We start from the raw sequence: 15,769 nt of genomic DNA, 5'->3' as shown, positions 1-15,769 counted from the left end.
AACAGTAGACTTTCACTAACGTGGATTCCCCTCTATACTGTGGGTGGGCCTCATCCAGTCAGTTGAAGGCCTTGATAGAACAAAGACTGACTTCACCTGAGCAAGAAGGAATTCGGTCCACAGACAGGCTTTGGACTCAAACTGCAGCTCAGCTCCATGGAACACAAGTGTTTGGTGAAAGTTAGTAAGTCCTCATCAATTAAAAAAAAAATGGTTCCATGGTCAATAATGTTGGGGAAAACCTTCTGTCAGACAATATAAAGTCTCTGTGTTGCAGAACGTCTCATAATTTGGCCTGGATCTTTTTCTGTGTGGCACATCTGGAGCCCTGGAAGAGGCTGATCTAGGCTTGTTGTGAGATTCCTGACAGTGAATCTTTATTCTGTTTGGAAAGGAGTTCACCCTGGTCAATTTCCCTTCCTTCAGGGGTCTCCTTGGGTGAAGGGAAAGTGAGGCATCGCTTTGTTCTCTTCCATCAGAGCGGCACTGTGGGCCCACGAGGGAAGACTTTCCAGTATGAGAGTTGGTGCCCCGTTTCAGCCCTCCCCCTGCATCTTAGGCTTGCCCCTTCTGCAAGCGAGTTTGGACCACTCCATTAGATATTCTAGAGCAGAACCAATGAATTATTTACGCCTTTTCTGCTGTCAAAGGATGATGCTAATGAGATGCTAATGAATACATTAGTGTAATTTGAGTGCAATTCCTGGAGACTTCTTTTGGCTCAGCGCTACAGGCTCTGCCCCCTACTGGCCCTGCGAGGTAGGAGGTGGCAAGAGAGCCAAGTTGCTGAAGACTTCTCAGCCAGCTCTTCCAGACCATGGAGGCCAGAAGACTTCAGAGACTGCTTTTCAAGCCCTGCATCTAACCATCTTCCTAGATGTAGTTTTGGGGACGTGAACAATGGACATCTGGAAGATTGTTCGACAATCACACAAGGAGGACAGCACTCAAATCACTTCCTCCAGGATGCTTTTCCTGATCTCTCTCTACCCCCTGTGCTCTACCTCTCCAGGCTGAGAGATTTGTCCCTCCTCTGTGTTCCACAGTCCCCATTCTTACCACCACTGTAGGTTATGGGGGAGGGGAGTTTCAATTGTCTGTCTCCGCCATTAGCCTTGAGCTCCTGAGAATAGGTATTTAGTGTCTTTTTATCTGTAGGACTGAAGACGGTGCTTAGTATATCCAAGATGTTCAGACGTTTGATGGGTTGAATTGATTTGTTCATGTGTGGTTAGTTTAATTCAGAAGGAAACTTGGTTATTTTGATAGAGATTAGTCTTTGTCTTTGGATCTGCTAAGCAAATTGAATGTGTAAGCAAGACTCAGGTGGAGAGATGTTAACACTCAAAAAAAATCTTTCCCAAGCACTTTGGCAGCCTCCATTTGACGAACAGTTGGCTAATTTCAAATAATTTAAATGTATTTTTAAGTAAGTCCAATAGGACCAATCTCGATTTGGCAAAATTCTGTTGACTTGTCTTTTACTGCATGTCCTTCGAAGTAATTTTTCATTCTGTTTTACTTCTTCCCTCACTCCCTTCCCTCTCCCTTCTTTCTCTCCTTGTTTTCTTCCTCCTCCCTCCCTTCCTTTCTTCTTATTAAGGTTTTGTTATCCAAGCTTCCCACTCATTCAGATGGACTTTTGCTCCCAATTTTAACAGAATAAGTAAGTATGGGAAGCCTATCAGTGGCCATGAATCTTGTCTTTACTCCTGCATCACTTTGATGTTACAATTGACTGCGTTACACAGGAACTATCAGTTAGCTCTTTGCTACTCACAGATGCAGACCATGGGTTGGCAGCATCAGCATCTCCCGGGAGCCTGTTAGAAATGCAGACTCTCAGGTGCACCCCAGATTTTCTGATCCCTGGGTGATTCCTGTGCACATACATGTTTGAGAAGTAGAGGTTCAACTAATCCTGTCTCATACCTTGTAGATGATGTGGGGACTGAACTAGGAGAAAAGTATTGAATATATACCTCTTTGCAGTTTATCAGCACTAAGCAGCCTATACCTTTATTGGATAGATACCCACTAGCCAGGTTGCCTTGCCTGCCCCACCCTGAGCTCCTGGGAGGGGAAGATCCCATATACGGTACTAAGGGCTGCCATTACATTGTGCCGGGAACTGTGCCAACTGCTTCACATGTATTCTCTCATTTAAGCCTTACAGTAAGTCTGTGAGGTAGGTACAGTGCCTGGCCCCTTTACAGATGAAGAGCCTGGGGATTAGAGAGGTAAAACAGCTTGCTTTCTGCCACCCAGTTTGGTGTGCAGTACCAGGCCTGTAACAAGGGTCCTGTAACTGAGGGCTCCTAGTATCCTCCTCTCCTCTTTTTGGGGTCAAGGTTGTCCAGATTTAAACAGCTACAGAACAGTCCAATGAGAAACTGCATCTTAGTGGGCATCCTCTCTTTTCAACCCTTTGTGCACGAGAGAATGGTATTTCCTTACCCTGGGCTGAGGGCCAGGGACAATATTTCATTGCCTGCCCTAGCCCACTACTCCCTCTTCCTCTTCTACATTCTTCTCCTCATCCTCCTTCTCAGTCTTCTCCTCTTTCTCCTTCTGATCTTCTTCTGCCTCTCCTTCTGTTCCTTCTCTTCTTCCTTCCCTTTTTTTCCTCTTCCTTCTCTTTCTTTTGTCAAGCACTTGAACTCAGTTCAGCTTCTCTTTCTTTCTTCCCCCCACCCCGCCCCGCCCTCCTTTCACTCTGGGCTCCAGGTAGAGAATTTGGATGCTGCTGCTGTTGACAGCGATGGTGATGCTGATGGTGATGCTGATGCTGATGGGTGATGATGATGATGGCGATGCTGATGGGTGATGCTGATGATGCTGATGCTGATGCGTGATGATGATGATGGTGATGCTGATGCCAGTGGATGATGCTGACGCCAGTGGGTGATGCTGATGCTTATGGTCATGGTGATTTTGTTGTTATTGTTTGGCTGACCAGGATTTTCAGTCCCTCATCTCCCTCTATTCTTCTTATCTTGCACACTGGTAGGAGAGAGGTCATTGAGCAGAAGAACATGAAGTTCTGCTACAAAAGGCAACCAATATAGGAAGAGAAAGGGCCATTTGTCGTGTAGATTTAGAAACTCTGTAGGCAGGGTCACGGAAGGTAAAAAAGACTACAGGGAATGAGGAGGGAGGAAAGAGGAGACTAGAAAGAAGGGACTGCAGGGGCTTCTCAGACGCACGTTCAGACTGGTCTGAAAGGTGACTAGTAGGAAAAGTATAGATATGTTTGGCACCACATTCTCTACTTGGGATGTGTTTGTCATCAGCCACTGGAAAGCTACTGCCAGCAAGCCCTTCTAGCCCCTGCAGGGCATGGAGGGCCAGTTACATTACTGTTACCATTACCATCAGCCCACCACCTCCCAAGCTCCCTTCAGGGGCCCTGCACTTGATAATGCTTTAGGTACATGATTTGTACCCCCCATAAACTGGGCAGAGTAGGAAACTGAGGCCTATGCTGTCTCTATTTGCCTGCTCTGTGACTTGGGCTGCAAAACAATAAGCTAGATCTTAGGGAGTAACATACAACTTGTGTTTTCTGCATACAAAACTATACTGCTGGTCAAGGATCAGGGAAGTATGATCATTGACTTAGTTATTGTCTACTTGGGAGAAGGCACATGCACATAAATTCAAGGGCTACTTAAGCTTACAAGAATATAGAGATGCCAAAAGATGGTGACTAAATGCCAAATTAGTGGCAGAGGTGTAGGAACTATAAGATCTTCCTGACATTTATTTATTCAAGTTGCAGATATCACCAAAACATGGGCAAGATACATTTCACATATTTGCAAATAAATACATGTTACCTGTAGGCCACTCTTAGACCAGCAGTAACAAATTCTGAATATAGTCAGGTCAAATTTAACTCAATACAGCTCTTCCTTGACTTACTATGGGCTTATGTCTCGATAAATCCATCACATGTTGAAAATACTGTAAGTGGAAAATGCATGTAATACACCTAACCTACCGAACATCACAGCTTAGGCTGGTCTAATTTAAACATGCTCAGAACACTTACATGAGCCAACAGTTGGGCAAAATCATCCAACACCAAGACTATTTGATGATAGACTGCTGAATATCTCACGTAATTTATTGAATACTGTCCTGAAAGTGTAAAACAGAACGGCTGTAACTGTATTTATTGTTCACCCTCGTGATCACATGACTGACTGGGAGCTGTGCTTACTGCCCCTGCCCAGCATCACGAGAGGGGGATCAGACCACATAGCACTAGCCTGGGAAAAGATCAAAATTCAAAATTCAAAGTATAGTTTCGCCCAAATGCATATCACTTTCTCACCATTGTAAAGTCAAAAAATCATAAGTAGAACCATCGTATGTCGGGGACCATCTGTACTGTTTTATACATTCAGTATTTCTTCAAATAGGATTATCTTTTTCTAGAAGCAATCACAAGGCCTAAGAAGATTTGCAGCAATGGGAAGAATTTTTTTTCTCCTATAATGAACAGATTAAAAGCTTAGTCCCAAGGTCTGTTTCTGTGTCCAAGTAGAATTGTGGTGTGAATCACTCCAAATGGGGTGATTTCTCATAAACACTCAAGAACTATAAGGCATTTTTGGGGGGAGGGAACCCAAATTTAAAAAGTCAACAAAAGAGATCACTTTCAGCAGACTTTGTACCCTCGAAGGGATGACAAAAATGGGTACTTTTAAATATCAGGCCCTTAGGAAAATAATGATTTTACTCCTGACCCTTGAAGGTCAAGATTGCATTGTGGCAACTTTCAAAAGGGCGTCTACTCTTATTTTCCTAGTTAGTGACCTCGCTCTGCAAAGATTATTGTGAGTCTTTTGGCACATCAATGCTAGGTTTGACTTTCAGCTCAGCAAGAACTGTTAAAGAGTTATCTATGACACTAGTTAAAATGGTGAGGGGGACTTTTATGATAAACGTAGGGACCACAGCAATGGGGTTTTGTAGTAGGGGGGCTCTAAATATAGTAAGGAAAAGTAGAAATTACAGCCAAGGAGCGGGATGTGAGGGGTCAGTGAATGAGCTGAGATATAATCAAGGAAGCCAGCTGGCCTCTGCAGGGACAGGAATCCAACATTTACCAAAAGACCCATGTGCCAAACACCATAGGGGGCATTGTACATGGGTTGTTGTACTTAATAGTGACACCATCTCTGCAAGGCAGACACCATTATTGTTGGAAGTAAGAGAAGCAGGGTAGGTGATCTGTCCAAGTCTGCACAGCTTGTAAGTGACTAAACTGTGATTCCACCCTGGATCTGCCTCCCTCCTGAGCTTATTCATTAGGCATGGTGTCATTGAGGGTATGTGCAAGATTCAGTTCCTGCCCTCAAGGAGCTTGCACTCTGGTGGGAACATCACTGAGGCCCATCCACGCCACCCGCTCCTGGCCTGAATGGGGTCAGTACCAGACAGGAGATCTCTTTCCTTCCAGTACAATCTTGGCACTTGCCAACCGCTTAGCAGTGTGTTCAGACCAGCTCTTTAAATTCAATAACAATGATAAAAGCAAAAGGTACCATGTATTGAGTGTTTACCCTGTCTGGAACTTGGCAAAAACACTTTACATAATATAATAATGTCACTTAAAAATTTTTAATCCTCCCAGCAACTTAATAGGTGGGTATAATAATCCTCATTTTACAGAGAGCAACTGAGGCTCAAGGAGGCTGAGGAACTTGCCCACAATCATTCATCTTGAAAGGGGTAGAGCTGAGCTTCGAAGCCAGGCTGCCTCTGCCCAGAGCCATGTGCTCTTGATGACTATGATGTCCGAAAGTCCGGGTCACTCCTATTTGCTTTCCACATACAGTTGTTTCACATTATTCACGGTAATTGTGATATAAAGTGAATACTGAAGCATGGTTCCTAAGGAAAATACAGGGTTAGGTTCCTGAAAGCCTCTGGTCATAAAGTTTTTGTCAGCTGATCCATTTCTTGTATGTGGGTTTCTGCCTAAAGACGCTTTATTTAATATATATTATCAGTTCATTAACATTGAACTTTTAGCCCAGAGCCCTGTAACTCGTGCCTGATGAGGCACATCGCAGCTTTCTTGTGCTTAGGAACACGAGCCTGCACTTCTGCACTTTTCCTCAGAGCCATTTTAAACAGTGAATTCACTAGCAAAAAGTACAAAAATATAAAAAACATGGCATATAATCTCCTGGGGAAAAGAACCTGTTGATAGCATAAGAGGTAAAACAAGGAGGTGGAGTGTCACCTTGTTCAGCCTCAGCTGGGAACACGCATGGGCTGGGGGAGAGGGGCACTCCCATTTTTCACTCCCCTGTGTATGTCTGAATGACCACAAAAGTGCCACGAGTATTGATTTTGGGGTCACACATCAATTTTAGAGAGTAGGTGAATTCACAAATGTAGAATCTGTGAACTTGCCAATCTTAAAAGATTGCATTTAAAAGACATATACCAAGTACCCACTGGGTGGTGTCCAAAGTGGCAGATAGATGACTAGGACGTGGTAAGGAGGCTATTGCAACAGTGCAGGTAGGAGGGGAGGAGAGCCTCAGCTGGGGTTGGGGGTTGTATTAGGTGCCAGGCGAGAGTGGAGGGCTGGGGAAAGCTACTTGACAGCATAGGTAACAAAAGCTGGGGATGGATTCCATGTGGAGGGAGGGTGAAGGGCAGCATCCCTGTCAGTTGGGTAGGTGGGTATAGCAGGATACCTTCTGTTGTGATAAATGGAAAACCCCAGTTGAACTGGCTTGAACAACTAAGAGGCTTCCCCGGCTCCTGTGCATGGGAAGTTAAAAGGCGATCTCGGTTCAGGCAGGGCTTGATCTGGCAGATCCTTCTGTGGCACCAGGACCAACTCCTTCTCCTGCATCCAGTCTTAGCAGGCTCTTCTAATGTGATCCTGGAAGGGGAAGGCAGCAACTAGCAACCAGGAAAGAGAATCCTGGTTCTAATGTTCCCAGCAGAATGCTTAGGCTTCTGGCTTAGGTCAAGTGCCTGCCTGAACTGTCTGCATGGTCAGGGGATGGAATGAACAGATTGGATTCAGCCAGACCTGGGGGATGAGAGGTGAAGCCCACAAAGGTAAAGGGCTCAGAATCGGAGTAAAGGGGTGGTTTCCTCGAGGGAAGTCCAGGAGCCGTGATCCGGAAAGAGGGAAGAACAGGTGCGCTTGGGAAGCATAGATGATGAGCCTATCTACACCTTAAGTGATTTGATTATCAGGGCTGGTGCATTTTTTATTGAAAGAATCTTGCGATTTGCTTTCATCGCCATACTGGATGACTGAAAGCCATTCCCAGAAGACCCGAATCAATGTCTGAAACGTGACAGCTCAGGGAAGAATTTACATGGCTGCCCCAGTGACTTATTTTTGGGAAGGTCACAAAAGCATGGAAATAATTGTCAAGTTGGAATTATTTATGATTCCTGCACTTCTATATCAGGTCTAGTAAATTTGCCTCATCTCGTGAGGTAAGATAGAGGAATAGTCTTGTTTTTACACTGAGGGGAAGGAGTGGTCAAAGAAATGGAGACTCCTAATCCTGGAAATTCCTGAAATGCAAGCTTTTATATCAAACAAAGAGAATGCAGAGCCAGATGGGAGAGAGAAGGAAATAAACAGAGGGTAGAGAAGTGAAGCCGCACTGATTCAAACTGAACACATGGTGATGGGCATTCGTCTCTTTATTTAACAAACAATCTTTCTTGATTTTTTCTGCATACCAACTCATGGAAGCTGAACCATGATGCTTCCTACGGCTTTGATAACAAAGCATCACAAACTTGGTGGCTTGAACCTCAGTTTCACTGGGTCCAAAGTGAGTTGTCAGCAGGGAAGAACTCCCTCTGGAGGTTCTAGAAAAGGATCTGTTTTCTTTCTTTCTTTCTTTCTTTTTAATTGTAGTAAAATATTCATAAAATGTACCATTTGAACCATTTTTAAGTGGATAGTTCAGTGGCATTAAATACATTCATGTTGTTATGTAACTACTCACCACCACCCATCCCTCTGGGACTTTTTCATCTTTCCAAACTGAGACTTTGTTCCCAATAAGCAAATTAAATGTCTTCAAGGTTCATCCATGTTGTAGTATGTGTCAGAATTTGCTTCCTTTTTCAAGGCTGAATCATATTCCATTGTAGGTATCTATCATATTTTACTCCATCCATTCATCACTAAATGGACACTGGGGTCCTTCCACCTTTAGGCTATTGTGAATAATGCCTTTGTGACCACGGGTGTGCAGGTATCTCTTTAATACCCTGCTTTCAGCTCTTCGGGGTATCTCCCTAGAAGTGGAGTTGCTGAATCGTAGGGGAGAATCTACATTCTTGTCTTTTTATCTTCCAGAGCTGTACTTCTTGCATTCCTTGGCTTGTGGTCCTTCATCTTCTAGATCAGCAGGGTAGTATCTTGTTTCAGGGGATCACGTTGCCTCTTCTTCTGTCTCAAAGTTCCCTCTGCCTCTGTTAGGGCCCACCAGGATAATCCTGGGTAATCTTACTGCAAGATTCCTAATTTAATCACATCTGCAAAGTCTCTTTTGCCATATAAGGTGACATTCCCAGGGTCCAGGGATTAGGACCTAGATATCTTTTGGGGGGGGTCATTATTCAGCCTCCCACACAAGCTAACAGAAAAGGCAAAAGGGACACAGAAACCTGCCATAAAAAGAAAGGCCCGTAGGACCACCCTGTCCCTAGAGATCATCACAGGAAATAGTCAGGGACATATTTTTCTATATTTCTTTCCATGCATATGCTAACAAATGTATTTCTTTTGTTTCTTTTCCTTTTTAAAAAATAAAAAGTGGGGTAACTTTCTACATGGCCCAGCAACTAGTCTCTTTCATTCAATAATGCATCTTTGCAGCAAGCTCTTTAAGAGCGAAAGGGATTTACTTTCATGCTACTGTCTTCTTTGATGTAAAAATAGCAACTTTCCAGTAAAGCAAATGACTTTTAGAAAAATTCTATTTGAAATAATCTCCTAAAAATGTCAATGTTAACTTTAATTCTTAAGAGGAAAGAGATTTTGAACCAAAATAAGGGTGGAGGCTACTTAGAATTTAGTATTTTAGATAAATTAGAGAAAGGGCGCTCTAGTTATAGATGCATAAAACATGACGTACCTGAAGGCTAAATTACTTTAGGTGTAGCATGTTAACATGAGCATCAATGCTTCCATGGTGTCAGTTTAAATTAAGCATCTAGTATCAGGGGTGGAGAGATCAGAAGACCTGGATTGGAATCCTGGCTTTGCCATCCACAGGCTGTTTATGACTTTAGGCAAGCTGTATCCAATCTCTGGGCCTCAGTGTCCTAACTTTTGAAGTCGGAGGACTGCACTGGAAACTGTCAAAGCTCCTAATGACCTTCCATTCTGGAATTTGGGAAGGGCACTGTTCTAGCAGGCTAGAGGTCCAGTGGTGAATCACAAACCTTCTACCAACTTACTTATGACCTTGAGCTCAACAGTCAGTTCTGCAGGGCCTCAGTTTATTCATCTGTAAAATGAGCAGGCTGGTCTAGAGTGTTCTCAAGATCCTTTCTAACGTTCACATTCTAAGGTAGTGAGTCTCAAACTTCAGTGTGCCTAAAAATCCTCCGGGGATCTTGTTAAAATGCAGATTTTGATTCAGCAGATTTGGATGTGATCTGAGATTTGACATTTCTAGCAAGTTCTGCGGTGAGGCTGATGCTAGTCTGGAGACCACCATTTGAATAGCAAAATATTTAGATTTTGAACTGTCAGGAAACTTTGTCAAAGACTTGGAAATGGGCAAAAAAGATTCCTGTGTGTCCCTTGGGTGGAGTGCTGGTCTGGCGATTATCTGGTGCTAGAGGAGTATGCACTTTTTTTTTTTTTAAGATTTTATTTATTTATTTGACAGAGAGAGAGAGAGAGAGCACAAGCAGGGGGAGCAGGAGAGGGAGAAGCAGGCTCCTCACTGAGCCAGGAGCCTGACGTGGGGCTCAATCCCATGTCCCCAGGATCATGACCTGAGCCAAAGGCAGCTGCTTAACTGACTGAACCACCCAGCGGCCCAGGAGTATGCACATTTTCTTGTCTTCTGTTGTCCAGCTCTGCAAGAGTAGAAGTTAAAATGTAGAATATGGAGAGTAATGGGCTGAATATTGCTTGACAGAGATACAGTTGATTTCAGTCCTGTGGAAAAGATGGCTCTCAAACATTACTTTTTCTTGTCCTATAGGATATCAACCAGTTATGCGCAATTACCAAATGCATTTCGGTATTCCTGATTACCTACGTATATGAGTTCTTCAAAATCTCCTTTAAACGGGCTTTACCTTTTTGAAAATCATACTTTAACACCACTGGTCCTTTACAGTTCATTCATTAATTCATTCATGTGTAGCAAGAAACCCTAGTGGGGAGTGAGGGAGAGGTTGGGTTGGGGGTACATAAACTCCTCAAGGAAATGATTGGTCAGGAATCCTGCTTTCCTGAACCCCAGCCCACCTTTAGATGAGAAAATTATACTTTACCCCCAATCATGGCCGGATAATTCCCTTCCCAGGGCTATAAAATCACGGAATATGATGGAAGAAGATCCTGAACCATCATTAAGGATCAAGAGGTCAAAAGATCTACCCAAGCCCAGCAGGCAGCTGTAGCTAAGCTGGGATTAGAATCCGGGCATCAGGACTCTCCCAGTGCTCTTTACGCCAGCTGCCATCTAGTTTACTCTGAGGCCACTAAACTGATGTCCGCAGCACCTGGAATAACGTGACCCCCCCCCCCCCCCGGTTTCTGGTTTTGGCGACGCCGGAGACAGGGTAGAGAACTGGGTCGAAGGGCGGGGCTTGCGGTCGGGAGGCGGTGCCTGGGAGCGGGGGGCGGAGCTCGAGGTCGCCGCGCAGATGCCCCCGCCCCACAGGTTGTCGGGAGTCCGCCCCGGGCCGCGCTTCGCTTCCCCCGGCTCCGCCCCCGCCTGTCTGTGTCTGCGCCGGCGGCTACCGATAAAGTTGTTGTTCTGCCAACATGGCGGCGCCCATAGTGACTGTCCGGGCCGCGTTGCCATAAAAGTGGAAACAGAAGCGTGAGAGCCGCAGGCCAGAGCCTGTGAGCAGGTAAACTTCAGCCCGGGGCTCAGCGGGACGAGAGACTTCTGGAGTGGAGACCTCTGCCCCCGGGTCGGGAGGTTCCGACTTGATGGGGGCAGGAAGGGAAGGTGCGGGCTGGGTTAAGGTGGTCCCGGAGCCGTGCGGTTTCTGACCTGGAAGTCCGGGTCTTCAGACTCGTGGAGCCACGGACCCTGATGATAGCTCTGGACCCTTTCCCATTCCCAGAAGAATGCATGTGTACACGTAGTTTTGTACTCAAGTTCCCATGTTACTGCTCCCCTGCTCCAATTCATCCCTAGATCTTTGCTTCCCAGGGCTGGGGGGTTTGGACTCAGTGAAAGGCCATCCAGTGCATCTCTGTGGCCCGGAGATCATTGCTACTGTATTAAGGCTCGAAAGCCCTCAGAGATCTTGTGGGTCTACCTCCTCATCCTAGAAAGAAGATGAGGTTCCCGACAGGAAATTTGCCTGAGATCCCACAGGGAATTAGTCTTTGCAAAAGCCAAGATCTTTATTTTTTTGTTACAAAATTTGTTTTCTTTAAGATGCACTTTCCGTGGTCCATTCTTGTGCGTTTTCTCTTGGGCGCACACAAATGCTCTCATGTGCTTCTTCCGTGTGTTGTTTCTTTGCCCGTCTCCTACTCTTTCCGTAGGTTTCTCTGCCCATATATGATTGTCATTTCGGGTCCAGTTCTCAGGCCTGTCCCGTTCTGACCACATGAAGCTGCCTCTGTCATTCTCAAGAAAACTTGACCTTAAGCCCCAAGTGAGGGTGAGGTCAGGACTGACTCTAGAGGAGTGGAGTAGTGGGGATTGATGCTTTGGAAAGATATGGAGGAAAAGACAAGATTCCAAGCATCTAGGCAAGGAACTGGATGAGACAGAGCTAAGGAAGAAAAGGGCCAAGTTGATTCTAAATACAAGACATGAGCCACACCTTTCACGTTGATGGAATGGTCATAGTTCTCTAATAAAATGGCTGTATCTGCTGTCAGGAGAGGTGGTGCCCATCAGGGCTTTAGTGGTGGAGTGGCCAAGAGCAGGGTCTGGAAAGTAAAGGAAGGGAACAGGGTTGAGCATCAGGAAGTTCTGTAGTATACTGTTGAGGCAAATTGAACAAACCTTTTAGAATTTCTAAAAGAAAGTGGGTTTTAGTCAAGGCCAAATTAGGACAGCTGCCAGGGTACACAATCTTCACAAAGAAGATAGTGCTCTGTGAAGGAACATTTGGTGTAGGGTTATATAAGCTCCAGCAAAGGAACATTTGGTGTAGGGTTGTATACATTTTTTTTACATAAAAAGTTACAAATCATTAGACAAAGGACATTTCAGAAAGTTGCAGACCTTATCTTAAGCTTCTAGTATATGCAGAGCTGTATGGCTTTAATCTTTTTTTTTTTTTTAAGATTTTATTTATTTATTTGAGAGAGAGAGAATGAGAGAGAGCAAGCACATGAGGGGGGGGGAGGGTCAGAGGGAGAAGCAGACTCCCCGCCGAGCAGGGAGCCTGATGCGGGACTCGATCCCGGGACTCCAGGATCATGACCTGAGCCGAAGGCAGTCGCCCAACCAACTGAGCCACCCAGGCGCCCTGTATGGCTTTAATCTTATGGGAACCAGGGAGGAGGGAGGTTTTCTCTCTCTTTTTTTTAATCTTTATGTTCGGAATGCTCCTTTTTGGTTCTTTCATAAATGAAGCAGATGTGCAGTCTGTGCTTGGGCAGAAATAGAGCCCATACTTTGAGTTTTGCTGAATCATTTTGACCTTGGTAAATGTTGAAGTATAGCTTCCCTGGGAGCCCAGGAGCAGGGGCCACAAGCATTAAAAGTTGAAAATTTCCTTTATTTTCTCAATATCGTAGCCCTGCGTACACTTTATGCTATGTCCCCCTAAATCTTGGGGATCCCCTAACTTTGGGTGTGAACTTTTCCTTAAAGAGTCTTGACACGTTGTTACCACATTGCTACCCAGAGAGGTGGAATCCGTTTACATTCTCAGCAGCAGGGTAAAAAAATGCCCATTTTTTATTTAACAGGTTTTTGCCAATCTGTTAGGCAAAATATTTCATTGTTGTTTTAATTTGCATTCTCTGATTAATTCTAAAGTTGATCTTTTTCATATATTTATTAGAAATTTGTATTTCTCTTGCCATTTTTCCTTTGTCCATTTCTTTCTTTTTTTTTTTTTTTAAAGATTTTATTTATTTATTTGACAGAGAGAGAGCGAGAGAGGGAACACAAGCAGGGGGAGTGGGAGAGGGAGAAGCAGGCTTCCCACCGAGCAGGGAGCCCGATGCGGGGCTCGATGCGGGGCTCGATCCCAGGACCCTGGGATCACGACCTGAGCTGAAGGCAGACGCTTAACGACTGAGCCACCCAGGCGCCCCTCCTTTGTCCATTTCTTAAATTGGGTTTTTAATGTTTCTCTTTTCATATGTAAACTCTTTATAGAGTAAGATAACCTTTTGTTACTGCAGTTTTGGCAAAGATTTTGTCTCAGCTTATTGCTTACTTTCTCATTTTGTTCATGGTGTTGATATACAGGCATTTTACACCTTTAGAGTCAGATTTATTAATAGTTTGTGAATTCTTCCATTGCTTTTTGCTCAGGACAGAGCATCTTGCGCCTTACAAAAATACATTAAATACTCACATTTTTGTTTTGTTTTATGTTACTTAAATTCTTTAATCTATATGGGATTTACACTGGTTTATGGTTTGAGATGGGGCTCTACTTTGAAATTTTCCCCATTCATTAAATAATCTGACACTTTCTTATCTACTTGTGCTTCCTTCTTCATGAACTTTAAGTTCTTTGAATGCCCAGGTTAGTTTCAGAATTCTCTAGTCTATACCATTGGTTTATGTAAAGGAGAGGTTGTTAGTGAGCCATGTATTATGTAAACATATTTAGAAAGCTTAATCTCATTGGGTAGACAGAGAATGTTGTATGTGTTCTTTACGATTTATATAATATAAGTAAGTTACAGAGACAGGATTAGAATTTTCAGTGAAAGAATGACCTCCCTTTATATTGTTCATATTGGTGATCTAGCTGCACTCTTTGGGATTTCATCTGTCACAATGGCTAACAAACATTGAAAGCAAAAACTAGTGAGACTGTGGTTCAGGTTAATTTGTATTTTTGTAGCTTTGTTGTTTCCCGTTGTTTCTGTTGGGGAGCATAGTCCAGAACCCTCTCCTTATGTATTCTTAGGGAATGAAGTCCAGGAGAGAAATGGCAGGCATCTCTCTATGCCCTCTGCTAATTGGGCAGTCTTTGGCTTATAAAGATAGGGAAATGCTGACTTAGTAAGGGAATCATAAACTCCATGACTCCTGTGGGTAGTTCTAATTATGTAGAAACCCAACCCTTAAAAATAAACACAATTGCCTCAAGTGTACAAAGTGTCTGTATATTAGGTTGGTCCTATGGGCTTGATACTCAACTTTTGTCATATAGTTCACCCTAATATCTATAATCACATCTACATATTTTAGAATAACCAAGCCCAATGGATAGGGAGGTTTTCCTTTTTTGGATTTTGTGGTTTTGTGGGCGTTTTTTTTTTTTTTTTTTGTCTTTCTGTTTCCACCCCCAAAGAAGCAAGAGGTGTTAAATACAGCGAGACAGTGAGACTTGGTATATCAAGAACTTTGGCAGACCATCTTGTAAAATGCCAACGCCATGGTGCCATTTTCTGTGAGTGTGAAACCTGCTTGTGTAAGCCTATAAGAAACTCTATTGGCAACATCCATGACCCAGTACCTGTGTGAAAACAGGCCAAACGGGAGTAGCTGTGGATGGAAAAGCTTTTGAGAGAATCAAACAACACCAGCTTCAAGTGCCTGCTTCTTTCTTTATTTCTCTCTTGGTTTTACATCTGTTTCTTCACTATAGCACTTCTCGTGTGGTCTCATGTAAGAAGGCAGAAAGGTTAGGCTATTTAGTCATAAATCGTAAATATTTGATGAACCGTCACCTCAGCCTTTTAGACTGTGATGAAATATGAAACTGCTTCCATGAGGTCATTTTTTGGACTTCACCTTTGGAGGAAACCAGTGAAACATTCAAGTTGAATTTTGAATGGCAGCCGGATGTCCTGGTGGACCCCAGCCTATGGGTTGTATTCCAGAAACACCATAGCACTCACCACTGTCATACATGTGTATTTATTTGTTTGTATGCTTACCTGCTTTTCTTTACTAGTATGTAAGTGTCGCAAGAGAAGTGACTTTGTTTTTGCTCACTGCTATATCCCCAGTGCCTAGAACAGTGTGTGGACCCAGTGGCACTCAATAAATATTTGGTGAATGAATGAAGAACTAAATGAATAAGCGGTCTTGTAAATAATAGTTATTTCTTGGCTCAGCTTATGAGTATATGGAACTTAAAATATGTATGAAAAATGCTAGTAATCGCACGAACTCTCTGGATCTCCTAGAAGGCAGGTGTTCAGATGTCTTCTGACAATAGAGCCTCGGGCCAGGCCAGCATGGGCTTGGAGCTCCTCTGAAGCCTGGGTGATGGGACAAGAAGCCTGCTGGACAGACACTGGGCTGGGCCTATGGGAAAGGGAGACTGGGAGCCTGTGGCAAGGGGCTGGCCCAGCTGGTGGTCTCCATTTGTTCCTGTGGGAATTTTGTGTCTTTGGCATTTGGGA

The 15,769-nt window shown here is 44.0% G+C and overlaps 1 protein-coding gene across 1 annotated transcript in view; it reads left to right on the top strand.

Annotated features, from left to right (window-relative positions):
• The first annotated feature begins 11,035 nt into the window (after positions 1-11,035).
• Positions 11,036-15,769, top strand: part of LARS2 (leucyl-tRNA synthetase 2, mitochondrial) — a 148,207-nt gene continuing 143,473 nt past the window's right edge. Inside the window, exon 1 of the mRNA XM_021683065.1 lies at positions 11,036-11,109. The gene's annotated coding sequence lies outside the window, so the exon portion shown is untranslated. The remainder of the gene's footprint in view (positions 11,110-15,769) is intronic.

This window comes from Neomonachus schauinslandi, chromosome 1 (genome assembly GCF_002201575.2).
Source record: "Neomonachus schauinslandi chromosome 1, ASM220157v2, whole genome shotgun sequence".
Lineage (NCBI taxonomy): Eukaryota > Metazoa > Chordata > Mammalia > Carnivora > Phocidae > Neomonachus > Neomonachus schauinslandi.
The sequence above is the reverse complement of the archived record's forward strand: the minus strand, read 5'-3'. Positions and strand labels throughout refer to the sequence as shown.